The sequence below is a fragment of the Meleagris gallopavo genome, chromosome 3 (assembly GCF_000146605.3).
Source record: "Meleagris gallopavo isolate NT-WF06-2002-E0010 breed Aviagen turkey brand Nicholas breeding stock chromosome 3, Turkey_5.1, whole genome shotgun sequence".
Classification (NCBI taxonomy): domain Eukaryota; kingdom Metazoa; phylum Chordata; class Aves; order Galliformes; family Phasianidae; genus Meleagris; species Meleagris gallopavo.
In genome coordinates, this window is record NC_015013.2 from 26,947,396 (window position 1) to 26,963,048 (window position 15,653).

Consider the following 15,653-nt stretch of genomic DNA (forward strand, 5'->3'; position numbering starts at 1 on the left):
TGACACATAGAAGTTTGTTTTCTTTTCCCCTTATACTCAGAAGACAGTTTTACCGCACATTTCCAAAAAGTTGTAGCTTCAGATATAGGCCAGGTATGGAAATTTTTAACCTGAATGGTGAGAGTTTAAGAGTGGTTTAGGTGGGTGACTGACAGAGAAGAGTGGGTTAGGATGGAAATTATTATGCAACATTGGCAGAGACACGTAGGGGGTGCCACTGATGTAATAGACTGGGTTTATTAATGTGAATATTTAGCTCAGTGTGCCATACCCTTTTAGCAGCAAACAAAAACCCTAACTTCAACTGAAAGATCATGGGCCTCCTCTCCTCTCCTCTCCTCTCCTCTCCTCTCCACTCCTCTCCTCTTTTTACTTTCTTTTTGCTAAAAGGGTGAGCAGTTCAATGTCCCTTATTTCAGTAAGAGCAGGAAAAACCTTATCCACTGAATGGGCCATGGGTCCTGGACAGATCTAGGACAGGAAAAAATATTTCTTGTCTTACCACTCAAGGCGTTTGTGCAGTTGGAATTCAGAAGATGTCAGGGTATCACACATGAAGCAAGTAAACAACTGTTTTACTACAGTGCAGGCAGAGCACATCCAAAATGGGGGAAACATTAAATAAAAAATAAGAGATTAGCCGAAGGCTTCTGTTGGGCTTAACAAGCTCAGAGCAAAAGCTGTTGTCACACCTCTGAAGAAAGTGATGCCATGCTCATCTTTGCCCAGTGAAGGATGGACATACTTTAACTGAGTGATTGTACTCCAGGATGCCATCTTGATAGAGCTGCGTGGAGGAGACCTTATCTCTACACACTACCAGCAGCCAGGAGATACCCAGAGAAAGCTCCATTTGGGGTACAGAATGAGTTTAGGGACTCTCTTTGGGATGGTGTCTGGGCCCTGAGAGCACACTTAATGGCCCTGAGCAGCCTCATCTGGAGACTCCTACTTGCCTCAGTTTTGGACAATGGAAAGAGGGAAGGAAAGTTTACTTTTTGTGGCTTTCTCCCTTTTTTGACCTATGAATCACAGAAAGCAGATGTAATTTTTATTTACTTCAGTCATATGTTGCCTTTGAGACTTTGGAAAGAAGATAAAATTTGAGAGTCGCCTCAAGGGGACACCTCATTCCCTTGTGTCACCTTGTCACTAAGTCAGGTCGAGGGCACAGCCCAGGGAGAGGCGGCCCTGGTCAGGCCAGCACCCAGCTGGTTTGGTGCAGCTCTGAGGGCCCAGGGAGCTCTGTGCAGCTTCATCCCCAGCTGCACAGAGCAGGATGCACTCTGGGGGTGGCACATGAGGCACTGCGTGTCCAGCTCTGGTGCAAACAGAGGGTGAAGGGCTGCATCTACCTGTTAAACGCTGCAGACAGTACAGATCTTCGTGCTGTTGTAAGGTATGTATTCTATATTGGGGGCCTGCAAAAAGATTTCTTAAAACCTAATATTAAATTAGTTTTGAAAAAAGAAAAAAGACCCTGTAACAGATCTATCCTTAAGGCTTTCTCAAAGTTAAATAGATATTTTTTGTTCTGTTTTCTTGTCACTAAGTAAATCAATTTGTAGCTTTTGATTTAATAATTATGTTTCATTATAACTGAAGCTGTCCAGTATAACAAAGGATAGGGTGGGTTTTTTTTTAGATTCCTCTCAGAAGTTCAGTTGTGACACCTTCTGCTGTTGGTATTTCAGCAGTGGTGGTGAGGGAAAGTACAGGAAAACGTGATCCTTTTTCAAAGCGATCACAGTCACAGGATCTAATTCTACAAACAATGTTGAATGTGCTAGTTACACCACATTAGCTTTTCTGAAAATTTTAATAGTATTACTCACTGGGAACCATTGCTGCTTTCTCCCATGACATTATCAGCACAGCCAGGCTGACAAGCCTTTGCATACCACACAGTTGCTCCAAGAAAAAAAAAAAAAAAAGGGAGGGAGGGAATTTGGCTATGGCAAACATTTGACATGGCCTTCCTCCCTGATTTGTAATTAATTGTCTGCAAATTCCTTACTCCAGGAAGAAGCAGTAAGGGAAGATCAAGGTTTGAGGTAGGACAGGAAATGAGCATGCTAACACTGTGGGAGAGACTGTAACCAAAACTGAGGACCTTGACAGCTTTGAGAGAGAAGGAGATGCGGTTGGAAAATATGACTGGAGGAAGAAGTGGAGAAGAGGATAAAAGTGCTGGTGACAGCAGTGGAACAATAAAGGAAAGGGATGTAGATGTACATGTGAATTAAGGATCAGAGCATAAACGTCTCTTCCTCAAAGGAGCAGAGCTCGTGTCTGAGTGTATGAACAGGAAGGAAAAGATGGGTGTAGGGGTATTAGGGGAAATTTTGATTCTACTAAGGTCACAAACAAAACTTGGTTTTACCAGTAGATGGTCTTAGATTTGCAGGAAGAAAAAAAAAGATACATAGAAACTTTACTACTGTTGAATCCACTGGTAACCAATGAGTGCAGAACTGGGAAAATGCCAACTGACTGGAAATCACACACAAATTATCTAGAGAAAACTACTGAGAACTTGAAAATAAAATAAATTAAAAAAAAAAAACTCACTAAGCTGCCTAAAATTTCTTGGAGTTAGATGAAGAAAGAGGTCTGGGGGTTTGTTTTGTTTTCCACATGGTGTATTAGTCTCAGGAAGCAGACGAACATCATATATCTGGGAACTATAAGGGGAAAAGACTATGCTTCTGTCACAGTAGCCATCATTTTGTAACGCCTGTATGCCTTGTGTTTTGAACTCCAGCAGTCAAAGCAAAGACTATTTATGACTGAATAGCTAGGTATGCACCGTACGTAGGAGCTGGAAAAAGAATTGCTCAAATAAGCTATATGACTAATACTTTGATGTAATACAGAGTTCACTGTTGTGGCCTAAAGTCTTATCTCTTCCTCATACAAAGAGATGACTTTATAATCATGATGAAAAACACAATTCCTCAAGAGAGGTCTGTCCTTATTTAGCATTCATTTGTCCAATTAAATATTCTCATTTATTTGAGTCTGGACTTGATTTAATTGCAATGTGGTCAACCAGTAGAAAGGCTGGTGATGTTTTCATTGAGCTTGGAACAGACCCATTCACTGGCAGGCAGATCAGGTACCATAACCATGAATTTCACTGAAATCAGCACCAAAGGTATATTGTCATGCTATGATATCAACTGGTAAAGAAGACAGTTCAACTAGTTTCTCAATAAAGGCAAAGAATTCAGATAGTGAAATTTCTGGAATAGTTGTTCTGATACAAGCCATGCAAATAAGTGCAGTTGTTTGACAATGGGAAGTGAAAAAGGAATCAGATAGATGTTTGATAGCTAGATAGTAAGTAACAGATAGAGAACTGCTTGGGACAGTTCTTCCAAGGAAAACTCAGTTATTTTTTAAAGTTAATACATCTAAATAACTAAATAAGGGAAAAGATTAAAATACACTACAGTTCTCCTTGCTCTCTATTATCTTGCCACTTCCCTTCAGTATGAGTATTCACTCACATTTATATTCACTTTCTTCCTCTTCTGTAGGAAATTTGATGTACCCATGATCTTGATGACTTCTATTTTCAAAGAAATGTCCTGCAAATAAAGATGTTAAAGTGAATTGTCATAGTCTTCAGTTTGCAGATATCTTAAAGAACACAGAAAGGTTTCTTGTATGACTCAAGTAGATGTCTTAGAGCCTGACAAGAAAGAATCTAGTCAATAAATGTATATTGAGTAGCCATTGAGTCATTTTTCTTTAATCCAGAGTCCACTAAAAATGGGGCGTGTGATTAAGACAGATGTATATGCAAATGGACCAGGAAGGAACTGATTATTATCATTAAGGGACTTTAGCTGGAGAATTGGGTTCAGGTCCTCAATGCTCTGTCAGAGTCCTGTAAGCATTTAGTTAGCAAAAAGGTTGCTTACCTTCTGTAGAGAAGCTCTGCTTAAGTCCCTGATTCAGAACTAGTCAAAGTATTCTGGAATTCCAGATGGAAGCTGGCAAGAAGAATGTTTTCTCCTTGTAGCAAAATTGCATTATGGTCTCATAGCCTGAGATTGTATCTGCACTCTCCTTCTTGGTAATTTTTCCAAGCCCTTGGCAGATGCTGCTTTGTATGGAGTTCTGTGCAAGAGCACCTGATTTCTCTGCATGTATTGTGTAGAGATTTGGGGTGGACAAGTTAGAGCAGTAAACTCTGCTAGATGCAATATGAGCCTTTGTTCTGTAACTTTGTCCTTTCATCTGTGTGTCATGATTCTCCATCTGGTGACAGAAGTACTTCCTGGTATTGAATATTTTTTTCAGAGAAACTGATTACTTCCTGAGGTTTTATGAACTGAAACTAGACTACAGATGTTGGATAAATGTCCTACATGATGATTCATTCCAGTTGGGTACACAATGAAGAGTAGCATGCAACTTTAAAGATCAGTCATTTATATCCAGTAATTAATATCTCTAGTTTCAAGATTACTGACATAAGCGCATCTGTGTTCATTCTAGAGCAAAGAGAATCAAAGCAATATGAGAGAATAAAATATATATATTTAGTGATACTCATTTCTCTTAATTTGACTATGACAAAATTACACATTTATGCAAAGCACTAATATCCATGGCCACTCAGCTTCACTGCTGACCTAAACTGGCAAGGCTTCCCATGAAGCTGCTTTGAAAAGCACCTTGCCTTCCCGTATATCTACTTTTGCATCCTTCATCAAGCTGGTTTGCACTCTTCTGCACAAGAGCACCAAGAAAAGACTGAAATCTTTATATCAGAGAAGCCCTAAGCTGGAGTGGATCCAGTAAAGTAGCTCTGCTGTGCTGACTGCCCTGGGAAAGCAGAACCATGGGTGGAGAAGTGCTGTGTAAAGAAGATTCCTTCCAGCTAGGAAAATCAGTTGTGCCCACTGCAAGCTGAATGGGTGCTGTGCATTGCAATCTGGATGTGCTGTGTGTGATTGCAGCCCCAGTCCTTCCTTGATTGATTGAATTTTTCCTAGACCTAGGAATAATTTCTAAACACCGATTTCCTCAAACTACCTCTCTTTTTAAGATAACCAGATATAAGCTTGGAGTTGATAGTAAGTAATAATGTAGTTTTTTGTCTCTCTGTATTTTGAATAGAAGATAATTAATGATGAAGGAGTTAAAGGGCTCCTGAGACATTCTGAATGTTATCTAAATTTGAATAGTAAAAATCTTACAAAATCCTGCTACCTACTGAAATTCTCACTACTTCCTTCTTTCTGACAGCCCAATATATTTCTAGAAAAATCTTTCCCACGGTATTTTTCAGATGTATTTCCTAAACCAAGAAGAGTGTAGCACAGATTACTTGTCAAGAAGTGTGAGTAGAGGAAAGCACTTTGCACCCTCCTCCCCTCCCCCCTCCTTTTTTTCCAGGGAAATCCTTGCCTTCGTTCAAGAGCAAATACAGGTAGTCATTTAGATTTTTAGGGTGCCATCTGCACTTTAGAAATTCCGGGAAGAGATGTGGTACACTGAAATGTTTATGTTAAACTTTCAAAACTTTAAAATATGAGTGGCAAGCGGTTCTGGAAGTGAAAATTTGAGGTGTTTCCATCTCCGCAAACCAATAAAACTGCATTTTACTCTGGGGAATATGCAGTCAAAATTGACTTTTTTCTTCTTGTAGATAAATGTTTATGATAAGCATAAATAGAAATGAACAAAGATACAGATTCACATCTTGGCATTGAGAGTACTTGATCTGAATCTAGCAGATTCAAATTTTGTGATCAAGCTTTTTTCCTTTGTTAGCCTCACATTTCATACATTTTCTCATTGCTCTGCTTATATGATAGAAGGATGCTATTGAAGAAGGAGCTCTGTTTCTGATACTGATCTACTTCTACAGGGCAGCTGTAGGTCACTCTGAAAGTAATGTCTCATATTTATTTCCATGGAAACTATAACTGAAACAAAGAGCACACTAACACTATTTGATACAGTGACTTCTCAGCAACGAAACACTGTTTTTCAGTGCAGTCACCACTATTAGCTATGCTAATATTATATTATATATTAGCTATTTTTGCCAGCAATGAGCAGTATCCTGCATGCCAGACTTGTAACAATCTGTACCAGCGGAAGTAACCCATTGTTGCCATTGCCTCTGCTGAAACACACCACCCCCTGCCTCACTGTGCTCACATTGGTCTCCATCGATGTTCAGCAAGTGTCAGTGAATGTCTGCGGGTGCCATTTTTTCTGCACTGAGGAGTTCAATGACACAATTTTGCTCCCTATGCACTTCTGAGTCAGACACCATTCTGTCAGAATGCCCCTCTGCTGTCACATGGCAACAAAGTTCCTATTTTTAGCTCTCTCATTCAACAAAACTGCCACATGTGGGAACCTCTAAAATAGAGGTTATTGTGCTGAGCATCATCAAATTCAAGAATACCTGTATAACAAATGGCTTTTAGGGAAGTGATGATCCTTATGGATGCAGTGGAGGAAATTAATATATTGTTTACTCATAAACAATGTCAAGTGTGGCTATCAATTAGATATTTATTCCTGCAAAAGATATCTACAAAATGTAGGTGTTCCCCTTATATCAGCTTATATCCTGCTAATAGCTAAAATAGCACCAGACCCATTTGTTAGTTTCTAGTGGTTAAACTGAAAATGTTGATCTCATAAAATGTACTACAAATACTATCTGAATTGTAACTTTGCTGTTCAGTGGTACACAGACTGTTTAGATGGTTGAGAATGCTGTTTCCCAGCACTAGGAGATGTCGCATTTGGCAATCATTTATTGCAGTTTCCTTCGAGGATATGAAGGAAAGGTTTTACCAAAGTAATCCTTAAGTAAAAACAGGCAACAAAATGATTAATACAAAGGCTCTGGATTACAGAACGAACAAGCTTTATTATACCTGAATAGAGGACAGGGTGATTGCATGTTTTTACCTCTATAGGGAAATAAATGTTTGTTCTTTCCACACACACGAAGATGGTGGGAAAATTACATGGGATTGATTTCATGAGTCTGGAAATGAGCCCTGGTGTTGAGAATGACTTCACAGCCCGAACTCTGGATATATTTGGCAGTGTCGACTTAAGAACCTCTTACTCCCAGCAAAGACTCTTCTGCCAGTGGTTTCAGCACAAAGGGGGTTTGGCTTGGAAAGGACGAGTTGTGATATAATGAAGTCCCACTATGGAGTGGAAAAAAAAAGTGGATTTGTTTTCATCTGGAACAGGATAGTTTGTAGGAAAAGAAGATGAAACAGTCTGTGCAATTATTTCTCTTGATTCCTCTGTAGAGCTATGCAAAACAACTGTAAAATGCAGGTTTAGCCAATGTAAGATTAACACAGTGCTGCAATTTTATCCTTTTTCCAGTACCTACCCTATCTGTAGAGAGTTAGTAGTTGGTCTTTTGGACTTTTCAGCCTCCTTAAGGACACAAGGATTCTGAGACCGTGCTCTTACACCACCTTAGGAAGCATGCAAACCATTGTGGTTTTCAGCTAAACTTGACATGAGGCAGGGACCACAGTTCAGTTGTGTTCCTACAAGCCTTTCTGAAGAATTCATGCTTGTGCAGAGAAAAGAGCTCCAGATTAATGCCTGAAGTGAAAACAAAGAGAAGTGGGCCTAATGGCAGCAGGAGTGACACAGACGTGTGCAGGAAAATCTAGGTGGCATACGGGGGTGCTGGGGTTTTTAGGAGTGGAGTGTTTGAAGAACAGGATATTTAATTCCAGAAACAATGCTTCATGCTCAAAGAAACTATTAAAATGTTTTTTAAAAATCCAAACTAGACCTCCTGTTTCTTGTTTTACATGACCTTTCCCTACCCACTTAACCATGCTTATGGCAACATGGAGTTAGCAGCTTGGGTGGGCTGTACGGTTCCTTCAGGAAGATTTTAACCATTCTGACCATTGGAAAAATAAATTAGAACTCTCATGTGTAGATGCAATGAACTGAAACTGTTACATGCTGATCTCAGAATAAGGCATGAGACCACAAAACCAATTTTTTTAACTCTCAGAGTAATAGCCTCACTGCTGAAGCAAACAGAAAATGTGTTGGCTGTGCAGATAAGAGAACCTTAGAGTACCTATGAAACTGTGACTCAGCACACTGAGTCTACTACTGTTTTACAAGAAGGTGCTGACTCATTTACTAATTGCATGTCAATGGCAAAGCAGCCAAAAAGCGTTTACTCTCTTCCTCTTGAAAGATTTAGACATTACTATTGGTAGTGACCATGAGCAAAGAAGGGTCAGAAATATTTTTTAGGAATACAAATGATTCTGTGCTCTCCAAAACTTGTTGGCCCGTTGAGAATTACAGACAGCTTTCAATAATAAAACTGATCATTGGTAACAAGAGAGGTGCTGGAAAAAACTCGTTTTGATTCTTGATGCATGCTTTTTTGCTGGGCAGTGAGAAAAGTCATAATTTGAAGGAAATTGATCTGATCAAACTTTTCATGTCATCCTGATAAGCCATTAGAGATGAGGAAAGGAAGCAACCAGAGACAGATCTGAGTTATTCTTCCTGCTGTTTCATGCTTTTTTAAGGCAAGGCAACTAGTTAAAACCAGCTTTTCTTCTTCTTCATGGCAGCAAAAAGATAATGTATGTCCCTGCAGAGATCTACTGAACTCAGTAAATGTCTATTCTGATGCATTTGTTAAGGTTTTTATGTGAGATTAATGCTTTTCCATCAAAAATAACTTGCCAACCTTGAGTTATTTTCTTTAGATTTCCTAACAGTGCATGCACTAAAAAGCAGGAAAATGCAAATTAAGCAGTCATTAATACTCAGACAGTCAGTCCCAGCTGATGTATTATTCAGCATTGTGCCTTGTTTCTTCTATCCTGGACAAGTGATGCTTCTTTTCCAACATGTGGCCACCCATTCCTCCAGTTACTTCCACACAGCCCCACGTTGACTTCAATTTCAATAATATTAGGTGTCGTATAGAAACACAGGCTGAACCTGTGTGATCACAGCTTACCTAGAGAAATCAGTAGAATGGATGCCAAAGAAGCCCTTGACAGAGATGGTGGCTAAACGTTTCTGGATTTGCCCAGTTGGTAGGGGCACTTTTTAAAAACCAACACTGTGTCCACCTGAGACACCTGCTATTCAGTTTACGTGCAAGAATGTCACCCCATCTGACCCTAAAAATGTCTTGGAAAGGATGAGCTTGCTTTCACAGAACTCCTTTGGGCAAAAGCACCGCAAGGACCTGAAAGCAAAGACACGTGTTAAACTAGTATTGATACAAACTTCTCAGAACTCTCACGATGGGAACAGGTGGTGCTGCTGCCTTATGCTATATGTTAAAAAATATTTACATCAAAACCACTTTTATTTCTTGGAAATTAAACCAAGGTGGGGCAGGTATGGAAACCATGAGCAATGACAATTTGCAAGTTCTGCTCTTGTTCTTCCTCTAGGCCAATGTCTGTGCCTCATAGGTAGAAAACTGTCTCCTCAGCAGACTTGGCAGTGGATTCAAAGCACTTTTCATTTTACTGAGCAGGGCCTCAGTTTCCCAGCTGAGCATTTTATTTAATTTGTGCAAAAGGATCTTACTACTGCCATGCGTTCTTTTCTCTAGGCCTCACTATTTCTGCTGACTGAGAAGGGAAGCTCAGCAAGGAACAAGATGCAGGTTTCCTTAGCTGTCTGAATAGTAATGCCATGGCTGGAGACACTGGATTTTTCTGGAATAAATAGAAGGACCCGTAGTGTTAGGCAGCTGCTGAGTGGATTGGATACCACTGGCACATAAATGCAGGATTCACTTGAACCTCTGGTGAGTTCACAACATTTCCAGAATGTCCTGCCAAAGTGCCTCAAGTCTACACAATGAGAGACGGGAAGCTGGGTCATTTTTATGCTTTTTGCTTACTGTTCCCTGAAGGCTTAATTAGCATATAGCAATAATAATTGCTTGGTCTATTTTCTGTACTTTTTGCTGATTAAACCTGACAAAGAGGGAAACTAAGGCAACAGGCAGATATTTGCCCAAATTCACACATCTAGTGAGGCTTAACACTATAGGCAGCTCTGCTTTGTCTGTTGACTTTTCTTTCCACATACCCCCAAAGTCTGGCTTTGGAACCCAACAATTAAATTAAAATTGCCTCTATCGCACATTCCTGAGGGCATGTAGTATCTAAAAATGAGGAATATCACCAAATATCTCAGGAGAAAAACCACTTTCTATTGAAACTGGATGGAACTTGAACAGCAAATGCGTTGCTGCAGGGATTTTATCCAAAACAAAATAAATTTGTAAACGAAAGGCACATACTTCCCCCTGAGTATGTCTGTGCTATATAATTGTAGTTGTATAACTATGGAAGGAATTACGCAGCCACAGAATATAATATATAACCAACTAATCCACTGTAGGACATATATAAGCAGGGGACAGCTATTTGGTAAGTCTCAGACAGTTTGTGCGATCTCTGCATTTTGGTTTTCACGAAGTTTGTTAAGAGACAACATAGTGGGGAACCATTGCCTGCCTCCAAGTGCTCAGAAGAGTTGCAGAAACATCAGCTCAGTATGAAATCCATAGCATATCAGTTATTTTATTCAGAGGGGGTGGGGAAAACAAAGATCTATGTGGGCATGCATCAGCGTCTTCTTTCCATAACTTAATTTGAGAAAATATAGTGAACACTGGTTTTTGGATCTGATTTGTATAGAATTGCTTGAGTGTAACAGAGCTTATGCCATCATGTCCTTGACCTTATCTTCCTACGGCAAATTTACTCTTTCTTTTTCGTTGCCCACCATGTAATGTTTCAGTGTCATCTCTTTAAATATGTGAGTTCTGCTGTGGTTATAGCAGTGCTTTTATTTCTACTGGTTGTCAGGAACTGCTCTAAACAGCAGCCAATGCCTAAAACTCTCATCTGTGTTTTGAAAGCAGTTAGTTACAGCCCTGTGGCTTCTGCACATTGTTTTTACCATATAAAAAGCTAAAAGCACCATGCAATTTCTTCTCTACTGATCTGCTACCTGGCTTTTTGAATCTCTCTTCCTTTGAAAAGTTTCAGCTTATACTTCTTCTTGCAATGCTTCCTAGTACATATTTTCCCCGTGTCTTGTAACATTGGACCCAGTGCAGAAAGTAATGAAGCTGCAGTGGGATCTGGAGAAAATTCTACCAGCACCCTGCTGCAGAAGGCCCCCGTGGAAAGAGAAATTCATTCTTTGGGGAGAATCTGCAGATGTTTATGGCTCCCTGTACTGTGCGTGCTCTGTCAGGAGGTGTTGCTGGATGGGACATCCATCCAGATTTTGTCTTGTTTGAGGAAGATCTGAATGAAGAATAATGTGTTGGCAATTCAGAACTTACCTTGCTCCATTGAGCTCACTTGGCTGTTGCATAGCTGTTGAGTTTTCTTTCCCTACTGTTTCACATGGTCTTTAAGTGACACTTACGCAGGCAAAAATGAAGTGTAGCTCACAAATAGTTTCCAGGGTAAGAGTAATGGGGGGGTTTGTTTCCTGGAGATTAGTTTATAGTCAGTATGACTCAACTCTGATAAAATCAGCTTTTAACAGGATAGCTGATCATGATTTCTGAAAAAAAAAAAAAGAGAGAGAAAAGAGTGTAATTTTATTTCTTGCATTTTTCTTAGAGAATCCAGACCACTGTTACAGTCAGTGGTTGACAACTTTTAAGAATTAATCTTCAGCATCTGTGCATTGCTTAGTGCTTGTCGCACAGGTTGCTGAGGGGATATGGTTAATGCTTGTATTAGTGGTGCATCTGCACTTCTGTTAATGCCTGCTCCCTCCTTCTGGTCTAAAGGTCCCTGGCCAGCTTTTGCCTTCCACCTCTAGAAAGTGAATTATGTTCAGAGACAAGGCTGTAATCCCCAGCCACCTCAGGTCCTCCTGAAACACAGGCTAGGGCTCCTTCTTCCTCACCTCCCCCAAGTCCCTCCGTATGAAGTAGGGGGCTGAAGTTCTGCGTGTAATACTGAGAGAAGGAATTGCAGCCTGGGAAAAGGTTCAATGAAGTCAGTGGCAAAACTGTTTCAGCAGGAGCACATTTGAACTGTGAGAGCAGTCACCACCCTATTTTGCTGGTATTGTTACATTAGTAAAGGGCAAGAAACTAGCCACGGCAGTGCCGCATGTATGTGCCAGGGTGCTGCAAACAACCACCACCATCTCTTCTCTGGTGACAAGTGTGGGGTTTGGGGAAGACAGCTTGAAATTGCCAGCACCAGGATGCCATCAGCAGACACTGCCTGTAGTGCAGCTGAAGCATCTACAAAATGATCAGAGGAACTGTGAAGAAAGTGAGAACAAAAGAAGAAAAATGTGGATTCTGTCTTGAGATAAAATATCTCTGTGCAAAATGTCCGTTTCTGGTGTGTATTAGGAGTAGGAAAAACATAATGTGAAAAATTCCAGATTTTGAAATGTGTTAGTAAAAAGCTTTAGGGTTGGGTATGCGTGTGTGTTTTTGCTAGTTCCTTGAGAGAAAGTTTTCCTTCTAAGGTCTTTTGTTGAGTGGAACTGAGACAATTAGTATTGTTATGATATGTTAAATACAACAAGCAATGTTTAAGATATAGTCTAAATGGCATCTTCACAATTAGAGCAATGCATAGCTTTTGCTATAACTACCTTTTCCCTTTGGAGATATTAAATGCTATGTTCACCATTAAAAGGCCATTTGAAGATGCATGATAGTTGGAGTTGAACAGTTGCTTGGGGTAAACCCAGAAATGCTTATGGTAAGATTGCTGACCTGCTTGTGTGAGGCACTCTGAACGTACTCCCTACCCTGCATGATGGAAACATTCTCTGCCCCCACTTGCTGCCCACCCCAGTAGTGTGAGAGCTGCCCAAGCTCTGCTATATTTAGTCAAGGCTCAGTTCTCTCCTGCCCAGGTCAGTGGGAGGTGCTGAAACCAAGATGGGGGAAATGAGTGGGAGTGAGCAGGCACATCCTGGAGCTGGGGGGCTCTGGGAAGAGGTGGGTTGTCTTGGGCAGTGTCATCCAGACAGCCCATCAGTGGGAGTGAAGGCAGAGAATGAGGCAAGGGAAAAGGAGCTGGTATTGGTGTGGAGGTGGAGTGGGGAGTTTGCTTTAGTGGGAAGCTTGAGCTGTGTGGGAAACATGGGACTGAAAGAGGCAGGCTGGGGGAAACTGTGAATGCGTTGCTGCTCTCTTTGTGAGCTGGCAGTGTGCTGGGACAGTATCCATACAGGCTGTGTAGGAACAGTGTAGAAAAGAGTCATATGTTCCTCTAGCCACATGTGGCAGAGAGGTTCCCATGCCTGAAAGCTGGGCTAATGTTTCATTTGTAATGCGTGTTATTATTAACACCTGAATATTTGATTAGACAGTATTCGTCAGCTCTGAGAAGTCTTTTCCCTTCAAGTTGAAATCTGATGGAAAAGATACAAATTTTAAGGGAATATTTCTCTTTCTGAATGGGGCTTTTTTGTTTGGGTTTTGTATGGGATTGTTGTTTGTGTGTGTGTATATATGTGTTTTAAACAAAGTAAGTTTTAAATTGCCAGTTTTCTACCTGCACTAATGATTATTATTTGCTCTGAGTTCCTTCTAGCTGAAAGGGACAATTGTTTCATAAATAGATACAAAGGATGAATCCATGCTCTGAGCATCTCTGTTTTTGAGAATCAGCTACAAACTGTGCTTCTACTTCAGGGCAAAAGAAGCAATGTGTTAATACTTTTAGAATAAGGGGTCTGAATTAAGATATAATAAGCAGTGAAACTGCAGGGGAAAGTTCGCATAGCTTTGAATGGGAACTGCCATTTATTCTCACTGCAGATGATAAGTTAAACTTGATGGCTAACCACGACCACTGAACAAGGATTAAAACAACTTGTACATAGCCTGTCACATGCCATTCAGAAATATTCTTTTTCTCAGGTAGATGAGATTCTTTCTGTGGGAAAGCAATGTGTATCATCTTAATTTTACAATGGGAACATGTAATCACAGAAGGAAGGCTAAGTGAGGAATAGGATGCAGACTTCCTTAGCTGAAAAATACTTCTTTTCTGGGTTCCCTTGGCATTCGAGGAATGCTTGTGGGTTTATATTTGACTCAGCATCCACTGGGTGAAATACTGCCCACTTCCAACTCAAGGAGCCTGAAGCACCTTTAGGGTGGAGAACAGTTATAATTTTCACATAATTTGTATTTCAGAAGAATATCTATACATTAATTGCATGAATTTTTCTTTCACACACAAAGAGTGAAAATAAGATTTGGTATATTGATCAAAACATTGTGTTTTGGAATTAGAAGAGAAAAATGGAAAAAGGAGGGTGGAAAAGAGGAACTGTTTTATTAGGTTGCAACTTGCACTCTTTATTTGGCATCTATTTCATTACCTCCTATTTCCTAACTATAGTGTAATGTCCTCTCCTTTCCTGTTACCCAAGCATTTTACAGAACACATCTTGCATGTCTGTTGGCAATCATGGACAATTTGACATTCTTTGCTTCTTTTTGCGTGACTTGATATCAGGTCTTTTTCAAAATAGCCCCCCATAAGCAGCATGCATCTTCCCCTTTCTATCATCACATTATACACTGAAGGGCTGTAGATGTTGCCTGCAATGAATTTCAAGGCTCAGATCCATTTGCATGCCTTTGGACTGAGCTGCCACTCTTGGCTGTTAGCTTTTTTTGATTTGCCAGCTGTGTGGGACAGCCTGTGTCATCCCCAGCATCACAGGAAAATCATTTTGTGCCAATCTCTTCCAAGAAAGTGTTTTAACTGACAGATTTTTGACATCCACTCTTAAACTTGGAAAGACGGTTTCGCTTTCCCTCTGCAGATTCTGTTCCTCTGAGGTCCTGCTGCATCCCTACAGGCAGCTATCTTCGTAATGCAGATACTTTACCAGCTTCAAGCTGCTCTAGCACATGGCTGCACTTTGTCTTGACTCGTAAGTGAGACACAGAGGTGTGTCATCAGAAGATAATACATCCCTCTCCTTTTCCACAGCCCTCTGCTTCTTAGCCCTCAGTATGCCCTGCCCAGAGTATCTATCAATTCTAGCGTAGCAAGGCAGAGCCTTACCTGCATATTAAAGCATTTTGGTTCTAACATTTTTCGTTCTATTTTTCATTATTTTTCCACTTCATATACACACACATTCTCTGCCAGGCTGCATTTGCCCCTCTACAAGGGCTTTTTTTTTTCTTCTCTGGACCGAGTTAGTCCCTATTAGAGTTTGCATTTTCTTGATCAGTACAGTTAAACTTGTTATTTGGAATTCCTCTCAAGTAAGGCTCATTTCTTGTATGATTCTTAAAATTAAGAAAATCTCTTTAAAGTCTCAGAGGTGATTCGGATGCCCAATTCTGCCAGCGATTACTGCAGTGATCAAAAAAGCTACCAGGACTTCCTGCTCTTCAGACACTAGTCATAGCAGTTCTAGTCATAGCACTAGTCATAGCAGGTCTTTGCTAAAGAACTGCTGAGGTGGGCATTTAAGTAACTGCCAGTAGATCCTACACTACTGAAGATCACACTTCCTGTAAAAATATTTTTAAGATTGAATAGATGACTGTCAGATATCACTACAGAGAGCAAGAAGCTGATGCACCCATGTCTAGAGAAAAC

At 40.4% G+C, this 15,653-nt stretch overlaps 1 long non-coding RNA gene across 1 annotated transcript in view; it reads right to left on the reverse strand.

Moving 5' to 3' along the window:
• The window catches only part of LOC104910169, a 7,722-nt gene extending 3,444 nt beyond the window's left edge, over positions 1-4,278 (reverse strand). The window contains exons 1-2 of the long non-coding RNA XR_792870.3: positions 3,930-4,278; positions 3,513-3,593 (exon numbers count right to left, since the gene is read on the reverse strand). This is a non-coding gene — a long non-coding RNA (uncharacterized LOC104910169). The remainder of the gene's footprint in view (positions 1-3,512; positions 3,594-3,929) is intronic.
• Positions 4,279-15,653: the final 11,375 nt, after the last annotated feature.